The sequence below is a fragment of the Stegodyphus dumicola genome, chromosome 5 (assembly GCF_044657685.1).
Source record: "Stegodyphus dumicola isolate Sdum_Otavi_A_Nest chromosome 5, ASM4465768v1".
Taxonomy (NCBI): Eukaryota; Metazoa; Arthropoda; class Arachnida; order Araneae; family Eresidae; genus Stegodyphus; species Stegodyphus dumicola.
The window spans coordinates 150,752,786-150,777,490 of NC_140772.1; positions in this window are offsets into that span (position 1 = coordinate 150,752,786).

The window sequence follows — 24,705 nt, forward strand, 5'->3', positions numbered from 1 at the left end:
GGATTGTAAAAGGGATTTAAAGCGGATTAAAATGTGTTTTTTCATGACGTCTATACTTACGTTACAAAAAAATCACTCAATATCTCAATCACACAAAAAACGATTAGCCGTAGAAGGATGAAATTTTGTAAGTAGGAGGGCTATAACATTTAGTTGTGCACCTTTCTTTTTTATTGAAATAGGCAATACCAAATATACAGAGGCTGTTCACACATTTTTTAGACGATGTATATTGTATTCACAAAACTTACATAAAATTCTTGTGTTTTAAATGTTCTATTTGACATCCCTTATTCTGAACTATCTTTCGATACCGCAATTTCCAGGATAATAATGCCTTTTGAAGTGGCTGAAGAGGTATTCTATCCCATTCCTCCCGAACAGCTTTTCAGAGTCCTTTTAGGGTTTGGGGATAACGTTTGGATAATGCAGTTTTTAAAAGTCCGAAAGCACAAAAATCCGCAGGTGACACATCGGAAGATTTAGTAGGGATATCAGTGAAGGGTATGGCGTTGATACCAATTTTTTGTTCCATTTCTTTTAGGAAATTTACAGTGGATTTTGATGTGTGACTGCTAGCTTTGTCCTGATGGAGTCTCACAGACTGATGGCACTGTGAGTAAAGCGATGGTATTTCATTCAGAAAAATTGGCGATAAAATATGTTCCTGATAGCATTTGAAGTTAATCTTGACATTTTTTTGCACTCTCTTTATTTTTAACTTGCCATTATAAGAAAAACCAGCAACCATCATGAATCCCTTAGAAAAACTTTCTTTCAATTCTTTGAACCTTTTTTTTTCTCCCCTTTTATGATAATAAATGGCTCTTTTGTTTCGTTACAATCATTTAAATACACCCATGCTTCATCTATTGTGACAATTGTTTTCCAATTTTCTTTGGATTTCTCATATAGAATTTTGCAGCGTGTCCTGCGTTGAGCGATATGCTTTGGAAGAAGACGATGCACATTGCGTTTTTTCGCTTTCTTAAGATTTAAATCAACGTTTATCATTTTGTTTACAGTGGAGACAGAGCATTTTAATGATTTTGCATCTGTCCTTTGACTAGGGGGATTTTTTTTAACATTAAACAACATACCTTTGCAATAGTCGAAAGATGTCCGTTTTTTCCTTAGATACTTGTTTGGAATTTTTGTCCCACTTGAGGCTCCAATTTGACGTTTGTTTCCTTTCTTGTTGATGATATTACCTATCGACGCTTTAGATATCACAAAACCATGATTCTCACATCGTTTTTGGATGATGGAGTATGCATATTTCTCTTCGGAAAGAGCGTAAATGTAGCCTTCGAACCACTGCTTTGTTAAATTCGCCATTTTTTTAATAAAAACAAAACTTTCAAGCCACAGACGACAATTTTCACTTTTAAAAACATAGTACAATTGCAATTACTTCTTTTGCAGCAAACGATTTTTTATTACCGCTTACCCAAATCGTCTAAAAAATGTGCGAACAGCCTCTGTACTTACACATTCACACGCACACGCACATATATATATATACTCACCTCTTACCCAGGCGTTACTTTCGCAATCGTTGTTCGTATATATACTTCGAATACAGATATAATATATACTGCGAATTAATATATATATATCTATATATCTATATATATATATATATATATATACTTATATATATATATATATATATACAGATATAATATATACTTCGAATTACGGAATTGTTTTAAATGACAAAAATATTCATGTTTGGGCAATGACAAATTAAAAAAAAAATTAATTTTCGACAAATAATAAAATCTAACTTTTAATGCGGTCTCTAGGTTTCTATACTCAATATTTGGCGATGTTTTATACGTTATGAAAGAATAAAATTAGAAGACGTTTTACACCCGTACGGCAAAATTTAACTGGGATATTAATTTCAAAATTTGCAGTTTTTGATGTCATTTTTATTTTGCCTTGAGAGATCGATTATTAAAGTTAAATAATTCTAGAATATAAAGTTAAATGAAATGCAGCAAAAAATGTGTATAATTTAATAGGCCATACAAGGAAGTCATATGGTGTCCACATCAAAATTTTAATTTAATGCAAATATTTTACTATAAATTGTAATTAAATGGCACAATAATAAATTTTCAAGCAGAGATAGCATAGAAATAATCTAAACTATCACTCAGAAATAATATATGCATTTTCACGCAGAAAAATATAAATGCAAACCTAAGTTTGGCATCTTAGAGCTTCCGAAATAAAAAATAAAATCCCACATGTAAAACTTTTGAAAACGAAAGGTAAAATAATTTGACTTTTAACCGTTGAAACATTTGAGGCGCTATTTTCTCTGATCCTCGAAAGGATCGTTTTTTTTCTTCACAATTTAAAATGAATATTAATTTTAGAGAATTCAGTTTTTGCTATTGCATTCATTATTCTATTTACTTTGGCAAGCTGCTGTATGTAGGGTAAAATTTCGGAAGCTGTCCAATAAAAACTAACAAATCTTTTGCAGTCTTTGAAGCGACATAGATTAGTGAGATTCAACACATTTTGAGAACTCGAAGGATGATTTTAGTACTATTTAAGTGTTTCAAGTTCATTACTGAAATGCATTTTAAAATTTCATTTAAAAACTGTGAGAATAAATACTCAGTGACATGGTATTGTGACATTACACAAGAAATTAAACGTTATTTTTAATTCCTCCCATTTTTAGTAGGTTTTCATAAAATTCAGAAATATTTTGATAGCTTTTATTGATTTTAGAGAAAACTGTTACCCTTACATAGATGGATATTTTTTGATCGAAATGAAAATCCAAAACCATTTTGTAATATGTAAATGTATTTTCTAAACGTTTGAAAATTTGATTTATTCTTTAATTACTTATTTGATACAATCTGTATATTTTGGAGTTATACATACAGACTTTCTTACAACGGACTTAAAAAAAACTAAATTGGGAATAATAATAATATTCAAAATATGATTCCCACGTTTTCAAGTCCCTGAAGCGAAATTTATACGGGTTAGTAGTAGTAACTTTAAAATTTTTGCGGATGTAATCCTCGGCTATAGCGCTGATACAGGAATCAAATTCAGAAACAATAGTTTCTGGAAATCCAGGTTTTAAAGATATCAACGTTAGTTTTAGGAAAATATAGCAAACACTGGCATTTTTAGTAAAGAGAAAACAATTTAAAAATAATAAAAAAAGTCTTCTCATTTCTTGTTACTCATTATAGTTTGAGTCGGTGTGATACCGTTAAGAATACGATAGACTCAAAAATAGTCTAATTCCTCACTCACCTGGCTAAGATTATTTTGCGAAAGTATATAATTCAGAAATCAATTTTAAGGCAATATAACTTTTCGTTCAACGTCAAATGAATTTGTTTTACAACGGCAGAATTAAAAAATGAGTCCTACATGCGATTACCAGCGAGTTTATTTTGTACTTAGCAAGTTCACTAGGATTCTGAATATGGTTTTCAGTACCAGTACTTGGTACTAATCAATAGTTATAATTTTGATTTCAGTTTATTCCTCAATTAAATTGCAGTTCGCATTTCGAAGAGGACTACTTTATCAGTTTTCAAAGCAGATTCTTTGGACTTACAGATGCTGTGATTTTGCTAAACCTAGTTTTTTTTTTAAAATTGCAATGGCTCGTGAAATAAAGATATGCTCACCTTAAAATAGTAATATTGAATGTTTCTGAGTTTCTAAGTTTAAATTATGGAAAAAATCTTGGAAAAATTTCTCAAGGCCAAAATTGGAAAACAATGAGAAGAGAAACTTTCGAATTCTTGGGATCGCTGATGTGTTATGTAAGAAACAATCAGATGTGGGCCATTACGTCAGCGGTCATCATGACGTTTGGATTCAGTGTCACATTCTACATGGAATGAATCTATTCTGCCTTCGAAGCAACTGCCTGATAATTTTAAAAGATGTAATGTTAAATCTCTGGCGAAATCACTCAAGCACACAGATACATTGATGTGCAGTGGGCCTGCGAATCACATGAGTTCAGCATATTAATGGATAGTGATTTTATTTAATGAAGCTTTGAAGTCTAACTTGAATGGACAAATACGTGGTGTTATTCTTGGTATGACCTTAGAATTGAATTGAGCATGAAACTGAAATATCAGTTTGGTAATGAATTAGCAACTGAAGGAGTTTAACAACAAATTTGGTATTTGTAAATTAGTAACTTAATGCACAGAATTGTCAACTACATAAAAAATTGTCTTGAAAGAAACCCATTAAAATACGACGATCCGGATATTTCAACAGAATCCTTTTTCCGAATTTTTTTCTTCTGCTACGAAATGGTTTCAGATGTACATCGACCATAAGGTTTAATGACCATGAATTGTTCAGACATGAACATCGTGGAGCGTTTATGATAATAATGGTTCCAATCGTATGCATGTAACTTAAATAATACAATTAATTAAAAGACATAAAACTACAAATTTGTGCTAATTTAGATTTATTGTTTAAAACTTTTAAACTGTACTTTTACAAAATCTTTTTCATTTTATACCCACCAGAACATTTAACGTTTTTCTTTCAAATGAAGTAGCTGTAAGTCACAGAATTCTAATAAATATACTAGATTTTAATAAGTGCCAAAGGGACTGGGATCATATCCCGGAGAAGGCATGGATGTTTGTAAATATATAGTGTCGGTGCTGCATGGCGGCACTCTAAATATGCGGCGAGTCGAAAATCCTCTCGTGTAGTTTGGTGGTAGGAGAGAGGTGTGGGAGACTCTCGGACCCGGTACCTTGGGGTGTTCTCCGTCAAATTTGGGGGTGGAAGAGCTAAATCGCACTGTCACCTGTAAGGTGATCAAAGTTGTTGCCAACGACAGTAGTATCTTGCGCACCTTGCCGCGAGGTATTTCGTGGGCTTGTTCTGATGTTACTGTCAAACAAACTTGCAACGCACAACATAACAACACAGATTTTAATACTAAGCTGTCTAAATAAATGTTTGTTTGATGCAAATTTTGCAAAAAATTAATTAAGTATTATTGCATAAATTTTCCGAACCTTTGAATTTTATGTTGGGAATTTTTTGTTTCCGTGCTAATTATGCGTCATTAGTTACATTTATGTAAATCTGATTGTCTATTCAAATAAAATTAAATTCTTGAAATTGTACAAAAAGTGTGAAACATACTTCATTACATCTCAATAGAGAAAAAGTAATAAAAATTTTCAAATTATTTTTGGAGCATTCTAAAATTATGCTAAACTTTGCTATGAAACTATGCTATGAATAATTTTCATTATTTAAAAAACTATTTAACGAAAAACACTTGGCAAATACTCCAAATTTTTCATTTCTTTTCAGACTTTAAGAATTATAAAAAGGACATGAATAGAAAAAGCTGTTTCCTCTTTCTGCTTTTATTTGAGAAATGCTGGAGATGCGCATTAAAGAAAATTATTTCTTTTCAAATAGCATTACAATAGATTTAGTAATTAGTGAATTTATTAAGATGCTTACCATTCCACCACAATTGATGAGATAATAGTTCTGCAGGAAATAATCCACGTGAAGCACAATCAGCTGGATTTTCCTTTCCATCAACATGGCTCCAGTTCTCAGGTGGTAAGATGGATTGTATTTCAGAAACTCTATTGGATACGAATACTTGCCATTTTTTAGGATCTGACCTTAGCCATGACAACACGATTTGTGAATCACTCCAAGCTTGCACTAAATCAAAATTTATAACTAATGCAGCTTTTACAGACTGAATCAAGCGTGCCAATAACACTGCTGCACATAATTCCAGTCTTGGAATCGTAATAGATTTTAATGGTGCTACACGAGTTTTAGCTGTTACGAGTTTAACATTAATGTCAGAGTTATTGCAAGTTTTGATATAAATAACTGCTGCATAATCTCTTTCAGACACATCACAAAATCCGTGATGTTCACATCGAAAATAATCAGGTAGCAGAATTTTCCTAGGTATATTTATAGAATTCAAAAGTTTAACTTCTCTACATAGATTTCTCCAATTTCGATCAATCTCTTCTGTTACAGGATCATCCCATGATAACTGTAATTTCCACAATTGCTGAAGGATCATTTTAGCAAGGATTACAAAAGGAGCTATCCACCCCAATGGATCGAATAGTTTTGCTACGAATGACAAAATAATTCTTTTAGTCGGAACATTTTGATACTCTATTACACCGACATTACATTTGAATTCATCATTGTCCGGATGCCATTCCAATCCCAGAACTTTCAATGGTTTGTCTTCTATTACACGATGAATATTGTCACTATCTGTGTTTGTTAAGCCAGAGGTTTTTAACAACGACGGTTCACTTGTCGACCATTTGTGAAGCTCAAAGCCACCACGTTTTAGCAGATGTTGCAATTCGTCTATCAATGCAATACCTTCCGAACTATCTTTTACACCAGTTAACATATCATCAACATAAAAATCTCTTAAAACTATATTGTTTGCCTTTGGAAAGTTCAATCCTTCATCAGTCGCTAACTGACTCAAAACTTTGGTTGCAAGATACGGAGCAGCTGCAGTTCCATATGTAACTGTTTTCAAACGACAAACTTGTATTTGCTTATACGGGCTATCTCTCCATAATATTCTCTGAAAATCTCTATCTTTTTCATGAACCTTTATCTGTCTGTACATCATTTTAATATCAGCGGTTATTGCAATGTTATGAAGTCTAAATCTTAGTAAAATACAAATTAAGTCATCTTGTATTTTTGGGCCTATCATTAGTGTATCATTTAACGAAACACCTGTAGTTGTTTTAGCGCTCGCATCGAAAACAACTCTCAGTTTTGTTGTTAAGCTAGAGTCCTTCAACACGAAGTGATGTGGGATATAATAGTGTTTATTCTCTAATTCATAATCTGTGTCTGGCACTAATTCTACGTGTTCTAGTGAAAAGTACTCTTTCATAAACTGAATATACTGGTTGTAAATTTCTTTCATAGATAACAGTCTCTTCTCCAAGTATTGAAATCTTCTGTACGCCATTTCACGGGAGTCACCTAGAATATCTCTATTATGTTTGAATGGTAATGCAACTGAATAACGACCTGATGTGTCTCTAAAATGCGAGTTTTTAAAATGTTCTTCACAAAGTTTTTCTTCATTTGTTAAAGGTTGTACATTTGGAAACTTTTCTAACTCCCAGAAAGAATTTACTAACTCATCTGTGTTTGTATTCAAATGATTTACATATACTGGCTCAAAATTTGTAGATTAAAAATTTGTAGTACCCGAAATTATCCATCCCAAACTCGAATTTAGAGCAAATGAGAGATCAGGACCACGTTTGAAAATTTCTCCCGTCATTAAATGCAGAAATACATTTACTCCAAATAAAATGTCAACTGGTTGTGACTTGTAAAATAATGTATCAGCTAATTGTAAATCACTGAAGTTATCGAAGATGATTGATGGCAAAGATACATAGGGAATGTTATCTGTCACCTTGTCCAGTACAAACGCTGATGTTGATACACGGATATCACTTTTAAAATGAGAAGTGAATACTAAATCGACTTCCCCATTACTTATAGTATTAAATTCTCCTAGACATGATACAGAAATGGAATTATCTTTCACTCGTAATCCTAATTTCTTCACACAATCCCTTGAAATAAATGCTCTCTGAGATCCAGTGTCACATAAACATCTACACTTCACAAATTGTTGCTTAGAATTTTCAACTTTTATTAAAGCAGTACACAATAAAATGTGACTGGTTTGATTACCTTTTGCAATCGAATCATAATGAGAGGCACAAACTGTGGCTAAAACGTCCTTAGGACTCGTTAATTCATCTCTTTTAATGATAGATTGCGTAGGCGGAGATATACTGTTTAACTGAGTTTTATTCTTTGAATTATTTACAATGTGCAAAATACTGTGATGCTTCTTAAAGCAATGTTGACATGTATTTAAACTCTTGCATTTTTTGAGCAAGTGCATATTAGATAAACAATTAAAACAGTAACGATTAGATTTTACAAATTCTATCCTTTGCTGAACCGATAAATTTAGAAATTTCGAACATTTGGCTAAACTATGATCTTCTTTACAATAACCACAACCCAAAGTAGCAACCAGAACATTATTCTTATTTTGAAACACAGATTTAGGTACCTTATTACTTGTTGATTTGCTATTTTGAAGTGTTCTTGCATAGTTTTTTAGGAATTCAATTAAAGTCGTAAGTTTTGGAATTTCATTACATTTTAACTGACGTTCCCACCATAATTTTGTAGAAGGGTCTAATTTTTGCAAAATTAAATAAGTCATTAAAGTGTCACCAAAATTATCAATGGTTTGATACAATACTTCTAAAGAACGAATTACTTCATTAATATTGTCAACTAAATTTAAAATAGCAAATGCTGATTCATTTTGAATAGTTGGTAAACTTAAAAAACGTTTAATATATGCAAAAATTTGTTCTCTCTTATTTGAATATCTTTCGTCTAACAGATTCCATGCTATTTCAAAATTACAATCCGAAATTTGAATGGTTTGAATAATGAGATATGCTTCACCTTTCAACGAAGCCTTCAAATACTGCAATTTTTTAGCATTAGATAAATTTGTATTATTTCTTACACAAGCACTGAAAAGATCTTTAAAAGCTATCCATTCTGTAATATTACCACCAAAAGTCGGTAATGTTAACTTGGGTAATTTAATATTGTCAAGAACCTGTTCTGAAATTACACTATTAGAATTATTTTTATTATTTTGATTTTTTAATATTTTTTCACCTTTAAATTTCCACAAATAAATTTTATCTGTCTACTCCTGAACATTATCTATTTCGTTTTCTAATTCTTTAGTATCTGTAATTAAACTTTCGATTTCAGAATCAAGCTTCTTTAACTCAATTTCTTTTTGGGTCAATAATTCAACACATTCCTCTAGTTCTATTAAATTAATTTCATCTGCAGTTAAAATAGTTTCAATTTTCTTTACATAATTAGTAACACTCCTGCATAAGACCGCTCTTTTTGTTTTAAAAGTTATAAGTTCACTCATAATTGATCAATTCAAAAACAGAAATTGTTCTTAAATCACTTAACACTATTATTAAAATGAAATCGAATTCTATGTTGTATTACAACATTGTTCTTAAAATTTAACAACAAATTAAACGAATTTTTCTTCAAAATCCACTTACCTCACAAAGTGGATAATTTTCACCAACCATATGCATATTTGCGTTGTTAGAATACACTTAGAACAGTCACTATCTTCTCTAGCTCTCCGGCTAGACTTTTGATCAACAATAGATGTTCTTAAACTTAATATGTTTCACAAACTATAATCAATCAACAAATGGACTGTATTCCTACACTTTTATTTTATTACACTTGTCAGCGATGCGAAATAATTGATACAAAATAAGCGAGCCATTCTACATGGCTGTCACAAACACAATTCTATCAATCAATAATCTTGTTGCCACACATAAAGTTCAAAACTAAAGGAAGAAAAACAAAAGGAATTTACGCTGTTTGCAACAATAAAATGAAGCAAACGATACTCACATAAACAGCTACTCTTCACGCTTGTCAGGCTTATTATTAAGGCCCAGATAACTTGTATGATAGCAAACTAGAGATATGTTTGCTATCATAGAAGTCGCGATCTCACATATATGTAATAATAATTTCCTTAAATTGGGAGATTTTAACTATAAACATTTAAGCTGGAAAGCCAGGAGTATTGATAATAAAGGAATTTTGACTTTTGATTTCATTTTTCAGAATAATGTGATTCTCTACAGGGTGATTCAGAATTCATCATCAATATTTGGTGGGGAGGTAGAGAATAGGTGTGGTGTATTTTAATTATGGCAAAGCACACTAGGGCTGTCTGCCTAAGGAGAGGGATGCCTTCGTGGAGGACTTTCTAAGGGAAACTGGCTCGTATACACGTTACACATGGGGAAAACCACGAAAACACCCATGCAGCCAGTCCGTTCGCGGGATTCGAACCTTGGACCGAACTACCAGTGTTCAGCGACTTTACCGGTCGGCCGCTGGTGAGCAGGTAGGGAATAGGAAAAAAAAAGAAGATTTCACATAGAAAAGTATGGGCGAAGACGAACGCATGCTGGTGTAGAGGGCACTGTGTTTGCACAACTTCCATACATAAACACAGCTGTTTGACGTATGCAGTCATCATTCGGCTAAATGACATTGCAGAAGTAATGTGAAACGGTATACGTGGAATTAACTTGCAGATATGCATGTAAATGCCAGGCATATTCCAGAAGGTCCAGTTGTCCATGCAACGCCGTTTTGAGTCATGCATTCTAGAATCTCTTAAAGAGATTCTAGTAAAACCGATGCAAAGAAATGTTACATGTAAGATAATGAATGTTTTTTTTCCTTACTACTTCCTTCTTATGTATTCATTCCATCATTGAACTGGGGTCATTTTGCCCTACTACATGGCATATGCGACCATGCATTCCTATGTGAAATCTTTTTCTTTTCCTATTCCCTACCTCCCCACCAAATACTGATGATGAATTCTGAATAACCCTGTATAATGACTCCAATTCGTTGCCTAATTTTGTATTTCCAACTGGGGAAATTTGGACGGATTTAATTTTAATGTCCTCTGGAATGACCCCGAGGTCTGTGGAATTAATTATTGAACAAGAGGCGTTATTGAGTGATCATAAATACATTTCTTTAATTTGAATGAAATATGTGTGAAAATGTTCTGATTTCTTTGTGTTAATATATAACAAATTTCTTGATTTATGCTATTTCCTAAAATTTGGAAAGTTTCTAGAGTTTCGTTTTTTCCAAAGTTTAGTAGGGTGACCGAAACTATATGTTTGTTACACTTTTGTGTAAAAGGTTTGATCAAGTTACTTATAAATAGACTGTACTACTTTTTGTTAGAGAATTATTTTGTATCATCAAAACAATACGGATTTACGCCATGCCACTCCAAGGAAAATGCTCTTTATGATCTTGTCAATATTATTATTTCACAGGTCTTTTTCGATGATTCGAGAGCCTTCGATTCTAACTAATAGAAAATGGACATCTTTGCTCTCCACCGATAGAGATTTTGGGATACTAAAAATATTTATAGAATCTTTCCTAGTTATTTTAACAAAAGTAAAGTTATTTACAGATTTAATAAGGATATTTGCATTGAATGAATGGTTTACAAAGGATGCCCACAGGGTTTCTGCAGCGCTCCATTGTTCTGTAACACCGTAATTTATGGATTGTTAAAGAAAGCATGTAAGAATGTTATGTTATGATATTTTGACTGTGATTCGTGAAACTTCTTTGGAGAAATTAGAGAAACTGTTTTCATTTGCTGAAGAAGATCTCAGAATGTGGATTGAAAACGAAAAGCTGAGATTAAATTTATAAGAACCTAATTTTTTGTTTTACAAAAATGATTGAAAAACACTAGACAACCACAATTAAAATATGAAGGTGTTAGAATTAAATGTGTTGAAAACCTTAAATATCTTGGTGTTTTTTTCGATTGTAAATTGAATTTTAAAGAAAATTTTAATTATGTTTATAAAAGAACTAACGCTGTCTGATTAATTAAGATTGTTTCTATTTGCTTACTTTAGCTCTTGATTAATCGAATATTCTCTTTTTTTAGAAGGTAGGCGGAAGTTTCTTGTAAAGTCCACTGATATGGGGAAAAATCGAAATGTTTCCATAAACATGTGCCTGAATACGAATAGAACTTGCATATGCAAGTTAAAAAGTATTCAGTTACTTAATAAATTTTAGCCTCGCAGCAATCACAGTAATAGCAACGTATTCGTAATCAAATTCTTCATCTGCGGAAACAAGAATCTGTACTATGTTTAATCTGCACTAATATATAATATTCGCTGTTTAATCACAAAGATTAGAGCCAATTGACGGAGTTCAAGAGGCAAAACCATCAACTACGATAAGTCTACTCTCTTCGCTTCCTGCTATTTTCTTTTCGTTTAGCCATCGATAGAACAGCTGGGTTAGGTGCTCATCAGCTTGTTGGATCCCGTAGATGAGAAAAAAAACTAGAGCTTAGTGCTATATACTTTTGGATTTGCCTATCTAAAGTGAGGAATACTGAAAGAAGGACTAGAATACGGAGGTAAAATGCATGGTGGAGACTTCTTGAGATCAAGTGAAAAATTCTGATGACGGCTTATCTTAATCACTGGAAAGTTGCTCTTACTTGCAGGGTGGTACTATAACGTTTCGAGTACAGTGTGCTCACAGTTGTAATGCGTATTAACACTTATACAATTAAATTTAAAATAAGGATGCTGTAGATGTTACATTAGCAAGAGCTTTGCAAATTTGCAATATGTTACATAATGCTGCTAATTCAACGCATGTTTTAGAAACTTTTCACTATTATGGCACGCTCTTTTAACTGTCGTCCAAAATGGGTCTTTTAAAGTTTAATATGGTTTATCAGTAGAGATTATCAATCGAAATGACCCAGGTGGAATAGCGAAACGTTTTATTAGATACAAGTTTTATCTATATTTAAGCAAACATGGGAACATTATGTATCTTCTGTATACATGGTGCCATAATATAACGTAATTCTATAAAAAATTTCAACTTTTTAGTTAGATATATCACGAATTAAATGCATTTTTATTTAAATCAGAAACTTAAAAAGTAATATTCTTAAGAAATGCATCTATTGCTTTTAAATAGTTCGTTAATCAATCATTGACAGACTCCGTTTGAAAGATACAAAACCTTGTATCGAGACTTATAGCCTTTTGGGATAGTAATGAAAGTGAAGGTTTATAAATATGCGTCCTAATCCCGCTTTCAAAAAGGGAAGAAACAGTGGTATTTTCTGACCACCAAAAATACTCCGTAATAACATCTTAATGATAAAGTAATACCAAAACTGTTTGATTTAGAACTCATTTCATTTAAAAGTACGGAACAGTAGAATAGGTTTTGAACAGTGATAATTTTGTTCGTATTCTGTTCATTAAGGCAAACTGAGCTAAGTGTATAAGAAATTTCTTATTTTCTTTAATATGTAAATTATTTAGCGACAAGATTTCCTTGCAAGTGTTTTGCTGAAGATAATTTGCAAGAGGTAGAGAGCTCACATTTGTTGCTTGCCTGTCTTGAAAAAGAACTATGGTAACATCCATTTTACTGACATTTGTAATAGGTCAATTGTTTTCGAATTTTTTTTTAATTTTCCTTTTGTCTGAATTCTTTCTTGCTTTCTAGCAAGATTACCATTTCGAAACATGCACAAACTTACTACTTCTAATTTTGCATCTGCCTATGGATTTAAATATAGCGCACCATCGCTATAATGGCACACGGGTTCAAAATTACAACGAAAGCAGAGCTTAAAAAAATTAAAAATAGATAAAATAAGGGTGCGATAAAATAAACTTAGATACCGTGTCTTTCCCATCTTCAGGCTGCATCACTCACCAAAGTGACTGGACTACCGCCAAAATTTTGGTTCCTGGTGCCTTGCTTTCCGGAAAGTATCATTGTAAAACTTAGACAATGGTAGTGTGTGTTGAAACATGACAGTAAAAGGACACTTACTATTTGAGAGGAAAACTAGTCACAAATAAATTCATTTTAAATATCATTTAGCTGCTCCAGATAAACAGTTGGACGAAGAAGTAGCTTAAGTATCCTTAAAGAATGTGCTTTTAAATCTTTATACCTAATTTAAAATTTAACGACTGTTTTCGTTGTTATTGTTATGAAATTTAAAAGGAAATAGAATTAAGTAGTTATCTTCTGTGATGAAGCATGGACTACTGAATTTTATTCTATTCATTCGTTTAATTTCCATACTACATTCATCTCAACTTTCTGTTGTAAATCAAAAAGTCTTTTTTGTTTTGTTTTGTTTAGACACTTTATGAAATGTGCAGTTAAAAATATTCCAAAAAATTAAAAGGACAATCTGATCTTCATATTCATATTCGAGTTTAATATTTGAAAGAGTTTTAAGCTAAACAATTAATGGAGGTCGATTAATTTTACACTGAAAAGTTCAAGATACGTAACATGAAAATCACATATTAAAACGAGTTGATTAACATAACATTGCTTATGGACAGGGAAAAGTATAATTTTATTTCATGATTAATGCTACATGTCAATAATTATTTGATTGATTATTATTAATAAACTCTGAATACGATAACAACTTCCTCTTTAACAAGCCCATCTGGAAAATGAAATGAGTGGGAATCAAACCATTGGCTTTCTCGCATGAAATGTACTCATCAGCCTTCGTGCAATAGTAAAATGACTGATTCGAGTTTCTACAACAGCCTCAAAGATTAAAACCAACTCTCTTGTAGTTGGTCGCTTCATGCATTCTTCGATTATACTAGCGACAAAAAACGGTCTTTAGATATAGTTGTTGTTCTTGGCCAGCCTTAAACAGGCAATATGCTAATTAATTCACGGCTCGAAAAGCGATTTAAGTTTATTGATAAGTTTAAAATACTTAATTATCAGGAACGCACATGTACATTTTTAACTGACTTGCTTATGCTCGAGGCTTCCAATAAATTTTATGTCCAAACAGTTAGCGAAATATACTTTTATGGCCGTTTTGCTTGAAATGCAAAATTTTCCATTTTATCACCTTCGAAGAAACATCCATTAAAATACAAAGACATGCCAATGCTGCTTCTGTCCTTTCTGAAAACCCCCAGAGAAGGCCTCTTTTGGAGCCTAGTAGACTCGCCATCACGTCGTTTTGAATAAAATTAATTATTTGAAAACATTTAAACTCCTATGACCATTTGATAAGAAAACACATCGGGGCTAGCGGATGAGAAATCTGGCATGTAAGGTGGTTCTGGTGTTACAGAGATCTGTTACTGATCAAAGAAATTGAAGTTTCTTTGCTAAAAAGATCGTCACTCGTAATGTGACATCACTTTTAATGATAGAAAGACGTTTTAATTCTGTTTGCTCTCCAACACGAACTAGGCAGTTCTCAGTGATGTCACTTCATATATTTCTTCGACAGACGATGCGCTAATGCCTTCTGGCAGCTGCACTGCTTGTCAAAATTAAAGAATGTCGAAGGAAGAAAACAGAAACTGTTATTTATTGACAAATGATTGAAAGCAATTTGTAAAAGCATTATTTAACGTAATTACCCTTTTGCCAGTTGATTAATCGGTCAAATTTATGAATATTTTAAAATGATGGAAAAATTATCTTCCCCGTATTGTAATACAATTTCCTTAAATATGGTGTATTGCCATGTCAGGCAGAAATGAGGTTTACATTTCTGCCTGACATGACTCCTTTCTGCCATCACATTTTGATTACATAACATTTACTAAACTGTTAATGAAGTATTAACTGATTGTTGATAAAGTTTTGCATAATTACATACCACTGTTTTTAAGCCGCACTTTTCAGATTATAGAAAAATCAGGTGAGGCTGGTATGCTGCAATTCGGCGATATCCCCTATTTTCTCAGGTGGATTCAAGTCTGATGAGCAAGTTGGTCAAACCTCGAGAGATATTCGCTGTTTCCAAGTATTCTAGAGATGCTTGACGAAGATGACATTATTAAACAATCTGGGCTAAAAAATCACCTGTAAACATATTTACAGTGAGTTCAAGACACACATCTGTAACTGGTTACAGGATTTCTGTCGAAGATATAAAATTCAGTGTGCCAGTTTTTGAACGCCCAGAACATTAAACCGTTTCCATGGAAACAGGATTGTTCATCAATAAGGGAGGGGAAGCTGCGAGTTTATGAATTTAAAATTTTTGCTATTATTTTATTTTAGAAATTATTATCAGACACTGTACGAGTTCAATTTGTTCTAAAACAGATAAGACTAAGGTTGCTCCAATGATCCAATGGAGTATTATAAACAGGTTAAAAGCTGGATGCTTCCTTTAGAAACTGTGTTTGTTACACTATTTTGTTAATAAACTTAGGTAATTTGAAATAAAAATTAGAAGTCAAATTATTTTGCATGCATTATTCGTATTTTTCGTTTAATTTCTAACACTGTATTAAAACTATTTTATATACGTAGTTTATTTTCCTTGCAGATAATGATGATTGACATAACCAATGAACTGAGTGGTAATGAAATATATCTTAAAATTTTATTATGGAACTAATAAGAGGAACAAGTTTTAGAATAAAGTAGCTTTGAAAACAATGATCGGATATTTTTAGGTCCCGAATGCAATGGAAAAACATTCCTTACACTCAAATTTGTAAACGTGGTTTTCTTTGAAATATGCATTTCCTAGTCTTCCTTTATAATAAGCACTTTATAATGATAATAATAAATAATCAAGTATTGACTGCAGATATTAAAACTAATATCTGTAGTATAAACTGAGAAAATCGTATCACAAAAGTCGTAGGCATTACTTAAAATTACAACAAAAGTCGTAGGCATTACTTAAAATTACAAATAAAAATCATCTGTAATAAATATAACACGCACGTTTACGACATTATTTTGGATCTAATTAGTAATAAGTTTTGCCTGTTACTAATTATATTCTTCTTGAAAAATTATGTTCTTGAATTATCCAAAACAATTGTACACAGTTACATATTTATTTCTATTTTTGTTTTTGATTTTTAAATTCGTGACTGCTTTAATAAATTACATGCTATCAGAAATTCGTAAGCTATTTTTAATTTGTAAATTAATCAGCTAGAAAAAGAGAATTTTTATAGAAAAATTGCTTAAATTTTTTAACAGTTCCTAGTGTAATAAAACATTGCTTATACAATAATAGAATGAAAAATGACAGAGTTTTGGAAACCAATTAAAATCTTCCTCAGAGATGCAATGTATTACTGATGTAAATAATCAAATTATTAATAACTGAGTGTTCTCGAACTTATTTGTGGACTACTTATTTTATTGTGGTTATTATTTTATTGTGGACTACTTATTTGTGCAGAGGCTAATCAACAGTTATCCCAGCTATTGGACGTACTGGAACAATGAATAGTCTCAGCAAATAGTCTCACAGTCAAAGGTTACTAGTGCCTTTAAAAACGTTAATAAGGTTTAATGATTGCAACTCATAAATCTTAATCATTTCGCATCTAATATTTAGGTATAGTTCCTGAAAGTAATAAGGTATAAATGTTATTTGAATAATGTAATATACTATTTTAAGCTACAACATAATGCTTACAAAAATACCTGAATTCATTGTTCTATTAAATAAAAATCATAAAACTTATTTTAATGGATTTCTAAGTAAGCAACATTTAAGACTTTTTATTTAAAGAAGTTCATCTTATTCCGCGTGTCAATACAGTCTTAAGTTTTTAATGCTGCATTAAGACAATTTTTAATACGGCAATTTCGTTGGCCATTTCCCTTAACATTTACAATTTCAACTCACGAAATGCTGAGTTGTGTGACTGTAGAACTGTTATGACGTTGATCATTATTTGTTAGATCGTTTGGTTGGGTGACTAAACCCATCTGAGCCTGTGTTTACGGAGCTATTTTAGATTTCTGTATTAGTGGTTAAATCTTGATCCATCTCATCTTCCGTATGAAGAGGCTGAAATTTGTTAGCATGTTCTAAATACCATTTCAAGGATTGACTGAGAGTGCGTTTGCGTATTTTCTAGCGTATTTCAAATTTATAATCAAATAGAGCTCATGCGGCTTTTGTTGGTCTGTCATATTTTACAGTGTTCCCTCGCCACTTCCCGCTTCATGTTTTGCGGCTTCAGTGCTTCGCAGATTTTTCCAAAATATTCATCAAAAAATAAAAATGAAAAAATACAACCAAACAAAGAGATGAGATTACTCAGAGTACATACCACAGAGTACATACCACAGAGTACATAAAGGCGCGTGATTGGTTTCCGGTGCGACATCGACCAATGAGAGTACGAGTGGATTTATCCCTGTGAGTTGATTGTCTGCGCATCATCGCAGCCTCACCTAGCATACTCTCTTGTTGTATCTCGCCAGTCCTGTCTATGATATTGATTGTCTCGCATACTGTATTTTAGTGTTGTGTTGGCGATAAGTTTTTTTATTAATTATGCCCTTATATAATGCCGCCTAAGCGCTGTGCTCCTGCGAAAGCTTCCTTCGGGGCGCCCAAGAGGAAGAAGATGATGACTATCAGCGAAAAAGTGAAGCTTATAGATATGATCAAAGAGGGCAGAAGTTATGCATCTGTAGCACTTAGTTACGGGGGGAATGAATCTGCAGTGCGGTACATCAAGAAAGAGAAAGCAAACATCCGCAAAACTGCTTCAGTAACCTTCAATAAAGAGGCGAAACGTGTGGTAACTCCGCGTAATAACAGAATTGTGAAAGTGGAAGCTGCACTGGCATTGTGGGTTGCTGATTGCAAGAAAAAGACAGTGAGTTTGGACTCTAATATGATCAGAACAAAGGCCAACCGATGACGACAATGAAGAGGCTGAAAAAGGTGCTGACGAACTTCAAGCCACTAATAGCGCTGCCAGGAGTGATTCGCCTTCTCGAGGACGAGGCTTTTCAGCCAGCAAAGGCTGGTTCGAAAAATTTCAAAAAAGATACGGCCTCAGAAACGTGCTTCTGTATGATGAGACTTCCTCTGCTGACAACGGAGCTGTCGAGTTCAGAAACCGCGTTGACAGGGTTATGTCCTTGTACAGGGGAATTTTAAAGGAAAAGAAAAAACAAAGATAACGATCACTATGTTTCTCTCCAAGGTAAAGCCCCGGCTCTACCGTCAGCGCCCCCAGCAGAAGGGTCTCCGTGTGAGCCTAAAGCTTCTACAAGTCAAGTGAAAGCCTCTCCTCCCCCACTAACACAAGACTCTTCCCCTCGCTCAGAAAGCAATGTTCATTAATGTTTATTACTGTATAAGGTTTTGTAATTAACATTATTAATTAGCACTGACGCGTTGAAGTAAATACATGTACTGTTGTAATTTTTGTCTCAAATGTGTAAAGTATAAATACTGTTTACATATTTAAAACATTCTTGTAACCGCATACACGAAATTTCCTAGGAGCAAATTCTACTTCGCGGTTTTTTCAGCTTTCGCGGAAGGTTCTGGTCCCCATTAACCGCAAAAAACGAGGGATCACCGTGTACCTTTGGTTGTGTGCCAGCGCTGTCTTCGAAATCAACTGGAATGTAATGACTGCTGAAATGTTTGCAAATGCTTTCCTATTTTCTTGATTAACACTTTAAATTAATTTATGCTGTACCGAAATCTCTAAGTACTGTTTTGAAACAAATACATAACTGAAACGTATTGGCGGGCCGCCAGTTTGATATAACTGTCCTAGGTTCTTTTTTTTATGATTTGTATTTTATGATTCTCGTGTATTTAAACTACAATATTATATATTTCAATTCTGTGTTTTTCCAAGTTAGTCTGTAGAACAATTTAAAATACTATTTTAATAAAGATAAAAAGTATTTACCTTTGCAATTACAAATGAATATTGTATATATTTCATAATTGAAAAGAAAACAAAACGTTTGAATACAGAGTTTTGAATTTCTTTTCATGCAAAATGCATTTAAAGCTAGTGTTGCTGACGAAAATGATGAGGACAAAATTAACTCTTTTTTTTTATTTTCAGGGAAATAAAGCTGGTTATGCGTTATCCAGAAAAAGTGTAATCTGAAATAACTCTACACCATTTTGGCAGTTTTACTATTATTAATTTCGCTAATACTTTTAACAGGCTAATTGCTCATTATAATTATAATTATTATTATTATTATTATTATTATTATTATTATTACCATGAACTTCTGTAATAATAACAACGATAAATGTTTATGACTGTTACTTGCTTTTTATTAAAATTTTAATAAATGAGCATGTAAATAGAAATTGCTTTGATAAAAATAATCTGCCGGAGCAGCAGCTAAATATATTTTTACACATGTAAGTACGTAGGAGCATTTATAGAATTATACCGAAATTTATGCTTTCTAACGTGACAAATGCCTCTCAAGAATAATAACTATCAGATTAAATCATATGTAAATTACTCCTGTATTCTATTTGCATCTAGTAAGAATAATACTTTCTTGCCGTTAGTCTTACTCGGCACTGAGAAACGCCGAGAACGCCGTATCCCATTTATTTTTGGCCGCGAAGTCTCTTCCTGAACACCTGTCCACAATCGTAAGCACTAGCAATGAATCATCAAGGATCAAGCTGATAACTTTGACGGCAGACAGCCTACTACATTGACATTTCCCACGGAAATAAAAGTTTTAAATTTCACTATAAAAAAGACAGCTGAACTTTTCTGAATAAATAATTACGAGTCTTTCAGAAATTTTGTTGTACGTATCATTCATCAGCGGAATCACTCTACCAGTTTCAGCTCTTCAATTTGTAGGAGAAAGAAACATGCGAAATATAGAAATTATTCCTCTTTTTGCAGTTTTTTAAAACGAAGCTTTGGCCAATCAATCATTCTTTTTTAACATGTAGTCTATAGCTTTCCTATGCTTTTAGTTGTGATATGAATTTAGTTTATACTGTTAATGAATGTGTCTTTTGTAGGTTTCTTGTTAATGAATATATCCTTTGTAAATTTTTGCAGTTGTGTCAGTGTAAATATATATCATTGCCTTGTAAATACAGCTACAATGTGAAACTTGTTTATTCTGTTCTTTAACATTTAATCCATAACTAATAGACGAATACTTCTTATCTCCAGCTATGTGTAATTATTTTCATATATTTATTATGAAAATATGTTTTACATTAATAATCGAGTTTTTGTGTCAACAATCGTAAGTTATACTTCAACTTTGCTGAAATTGAGAGTTAATAGACTTTTCAATTAGCTAGACAAGGGGTTAAAATACCCCTCGTCTAGCTAGTGGAAAAGTCTATTAACTCTCATTACCAACAAAGCTGAACGTGCTAGAAAAGGGGTTGAAATCCCCTTGTCTAGCTGATGAATCTAGCTAATTCGTGAATCCACCATCAGCTGCTCATTTGGTACGTGCTGTAAATTCTTCTATTAATTAACTGTAATTTCTTCTCTTTTAGCAGGATGCTTGCAATTAAAATATACAGGCATTTTTCTTTGATATCTATTCTTTGCAGTAAAATAAGAAAAGCAATGCGTCATTTAACAGTCAGGGTTTTCATAAAGGACTATAAGATTTTAAAGTTTTATTAAAACATCAACAATACTGAATTTATATGCAATGCAATGCTGAATTGTATTTCTTCTTTCATTCATCTTTCTTGTTCCGAAGAAGTTAACACCTTACTGGAAAAATTTTGTTTTTTTAATGGAAAATGTGATCAGTGAATTAGCGTTATGTTTTCGTAGCATCCTTAAAAGTGTCAGGGAATTTCAGATTTTAAAACAATTAAATTTCCGATAAATTTGAAATTTAAAGCATAAATGAATAAAATGATACTAAGACGATATTATACGATATTATATAAATTATACTAAGACGATATTATATAAATTATACTAAGACGATATTATATAAATTATACTAAGACGATATTATACGTAATTGATACTAAGACGCACTTTTTCTGCAAATGCAGTCTCATAGCATATGATATTAATGTCAATTGTAATATTAGCAGCATTTAAATACAATTTTTGTGCTGGTTATAAAATTGATTCTTATAAGAAAAGAGGTTTTATTTAAAAAACTAATTAACTAACATACCAGTAAATTATATGCTTCGAATTTCATTTGTATAGAACTTGCCATTAGCTCAGGCTGGTATCGGTAATTTTGTTGTTAGATTATACTCTAACTGTAAATTGGGAATCGTCATCTATACTTTTTAAAAGATTATTTCTAATTAAAGTCTTTAAGAATATAAGGTATTTCTCCCACCTTCTTGGCGTGCCTACGTGGTGTAGTGGTTCTGCACGTTGGGCCGGTATTCTAGAGGTCCGTAGTTCGATTCTCGGCGAAGGCGATTGCTCATTTTTCATCTTACCTGCTTCTCCCAAAAAAATACCTAATGACTCTACAGTGACACCCGAACTAAAAGGGTGTTGGATGAGGATTCTCCACACGCAGAATTTGTCGATTGGGTCCCCTAAAAACCCCATTCGCCCTTTAAAAGGAGGAGTATATAAGGTATTTCTCCACCTTCTTGGCGTGTCTTCGTGGTGTAGTGGTTCTGCAGACTGAGCCGGTATTCCAAAGGTCCGTGGTTCGATTCTCGGCGAAGGCGGTTGCTGATTTTTCATCTCGCCTGCTTCCAAAAAATACCTAATGTCTCTACAAGACAAATAACAATGATTATAACTTAATGGGCATATAATAAAATTGTAAATCTGAAGTTATTTATTTTTGTATAAGGTATTACAGCAAGAAATTTTGAGAAGAATTTTCTAGAACTTTTAGTTCCACTTTTGTTTTGAATTAATGACTTCTTCCTTTTTGGACTAAATCTCAAGAACTTTGACAAAGCCCTGCCAAATATTTTACTAGAAAAACAGAGTCCAGCTTCCCTATCGGATTACTATTTTAAACAGGCTCTCTTTTTTTTTCTTTGGAGGTTCCATAAGCGTTACCCAACAGTTTCGACTTAGATAATACAGAGTTTATCTAAGTTTTAGAAGCAGCAAAGTATTTTAATGTCTTTTACGGTAACGGAGATATTTTTTCTAGGTTGGAGAATAGCAGATAGAAAATGCAGTAGTGGGCGAAGAAAGCCAAGAGTAGGAATTTGTGGGAAATTCCCTATTTTGACACCATCAGATGAAAATCTTCTTTATACGAACCATAATTCAAGCGTCATTTATCTCAGGATCGCATAGAAAACTACCCGAGCAAGAAGAGAACTCCTTCTGTTTCCTCCTCGTCATATGAAAGTTATTGCTTTAAGGAACGTTAGTGGGTTGCGATCCCGGTGTTAATCTCTAAAGGTTGCAACATATGGAGTTCAATCCTTGCCATGGGATGGTCGGACGATGTCGGACGCAGAAACTTACCTTCACGTCAAGTGTTTTCCTCTCTTCTCTTGGGACGTCTCCTATGGTTTTCGGCGGGCACTTTGAAAGCGGCTGACAAGACAAATATGACTTTTTTTCTTGAGTAGTGAGTGAACTGATGTGATCCCATTAATCTTTACCGTTCATAGCTGATATATGTAAATTTGTTTATTTTAGACTAATGTAAGTAAACGGTTAATTTATACATTTTCTGAATATATATGTAATCCTTAGTTGAATGCATGCACGATGTTCTACAATGAAAAGATGAAAGATAAATAAACGTAACGTTAAGCCGTTTTAAGTTGTAAGATTTGTTTATGTTAAATAAAGAGGTATTTATTGTTCCGAATTTGTACTGTCACTTCTCTCTTTCCGTTTTCCTGCTAGAATGCAAATTAACTTGCGTGTATTTAAGTAAGAAAGTGATGTTGCTCTCTAATAATTACTCAGATTTAGTTTTAAGTTAAAATTCCATTTTTGTGTTGATACCATAAATGCTGTCTGATTCGTAAGCGCCGCGTGAGCCTTCTTTTGAACTCCTTTAAACAAAAAGGTCTTTTACACCATCTTAAATTCTCTTTCATCTTAGACAGCGATAAGACACTGTGGCAAATCCTGAAGTTTTGCTACTAGTTACAAATAGTTACAGGCATAACACCTATAAAGTATTATATTTATTTTCGAAAATATACTGGCCACTCTATTGGATGTTCATTTCTCTCTTAGGTTAAGATTATTTTTCTTTAATTTTTAGTGTTAATCACTACCCTCTATTTCATGAGCATTGTTTATAGGAATGAAGCTTTTAACCTTTTTTACGCAACGCATTTCAGATAAGTAGCTATTTATTAGATGAAGCAGATTTAGATGTTATCATATTTTATTCAATTAATTAATGAATTCCTTTCAATTAACGTTTTAATTAATTATTTAGAATTTAAACTTTTAATTACAATAAAACTACAGGGACCATAAATATTTTTCTACATATCAGAATTATATAAATATCGCCAACAGCAATTTATTTTAAGGAAAAGATTTTCCCTTAATACGTTGCATTTTGCTTTAGCGAAATATGGTAAATCTACTACCCCGAACTACCAGAAATCTTAAAGCATATATGCAGCGTATTACATAATGAATAGAATGAATATGAGGTCAAATTCAATGTGCGTATGACATTTTCTTATCAGGGCAAAACATGCGTAGTGATTTTAATTATTATAAATACTCAAGTCTTATTAAATGTACTTTTTTTAAAAACGTGCTGTAAAAGTACGATGACGAATATCTAGGTTAGATATTTTAATTTTAAGAAACTAGCATGTTTTAAGTATCCATTTCCAAATAGCGTTAGGTTGTCCATCGCATTAAAAATTAAGATCTTGTAATAATGAGATGAGTTAGGAGAAAAACTGACAGATAATTACGACTCGCGCTGCTTTTATTATTTTCACAAATTCCCAGCAATCACACATCTGTTGCATTTCACAAATCACTGAGTTGTATTTTTATGGTAAATAATGCGTATTTATGTATACACTTTTGATTACTTTCTAAAGCCTTCTAAAAATATACTCCTCATATCCTTTTCTCGCGTACATTTTAGTTGTAACGTTCCAACTTTCATTAGAAACAAAATCTCCATCTCTGAACGGTAATTTAAACTGTAATGGTA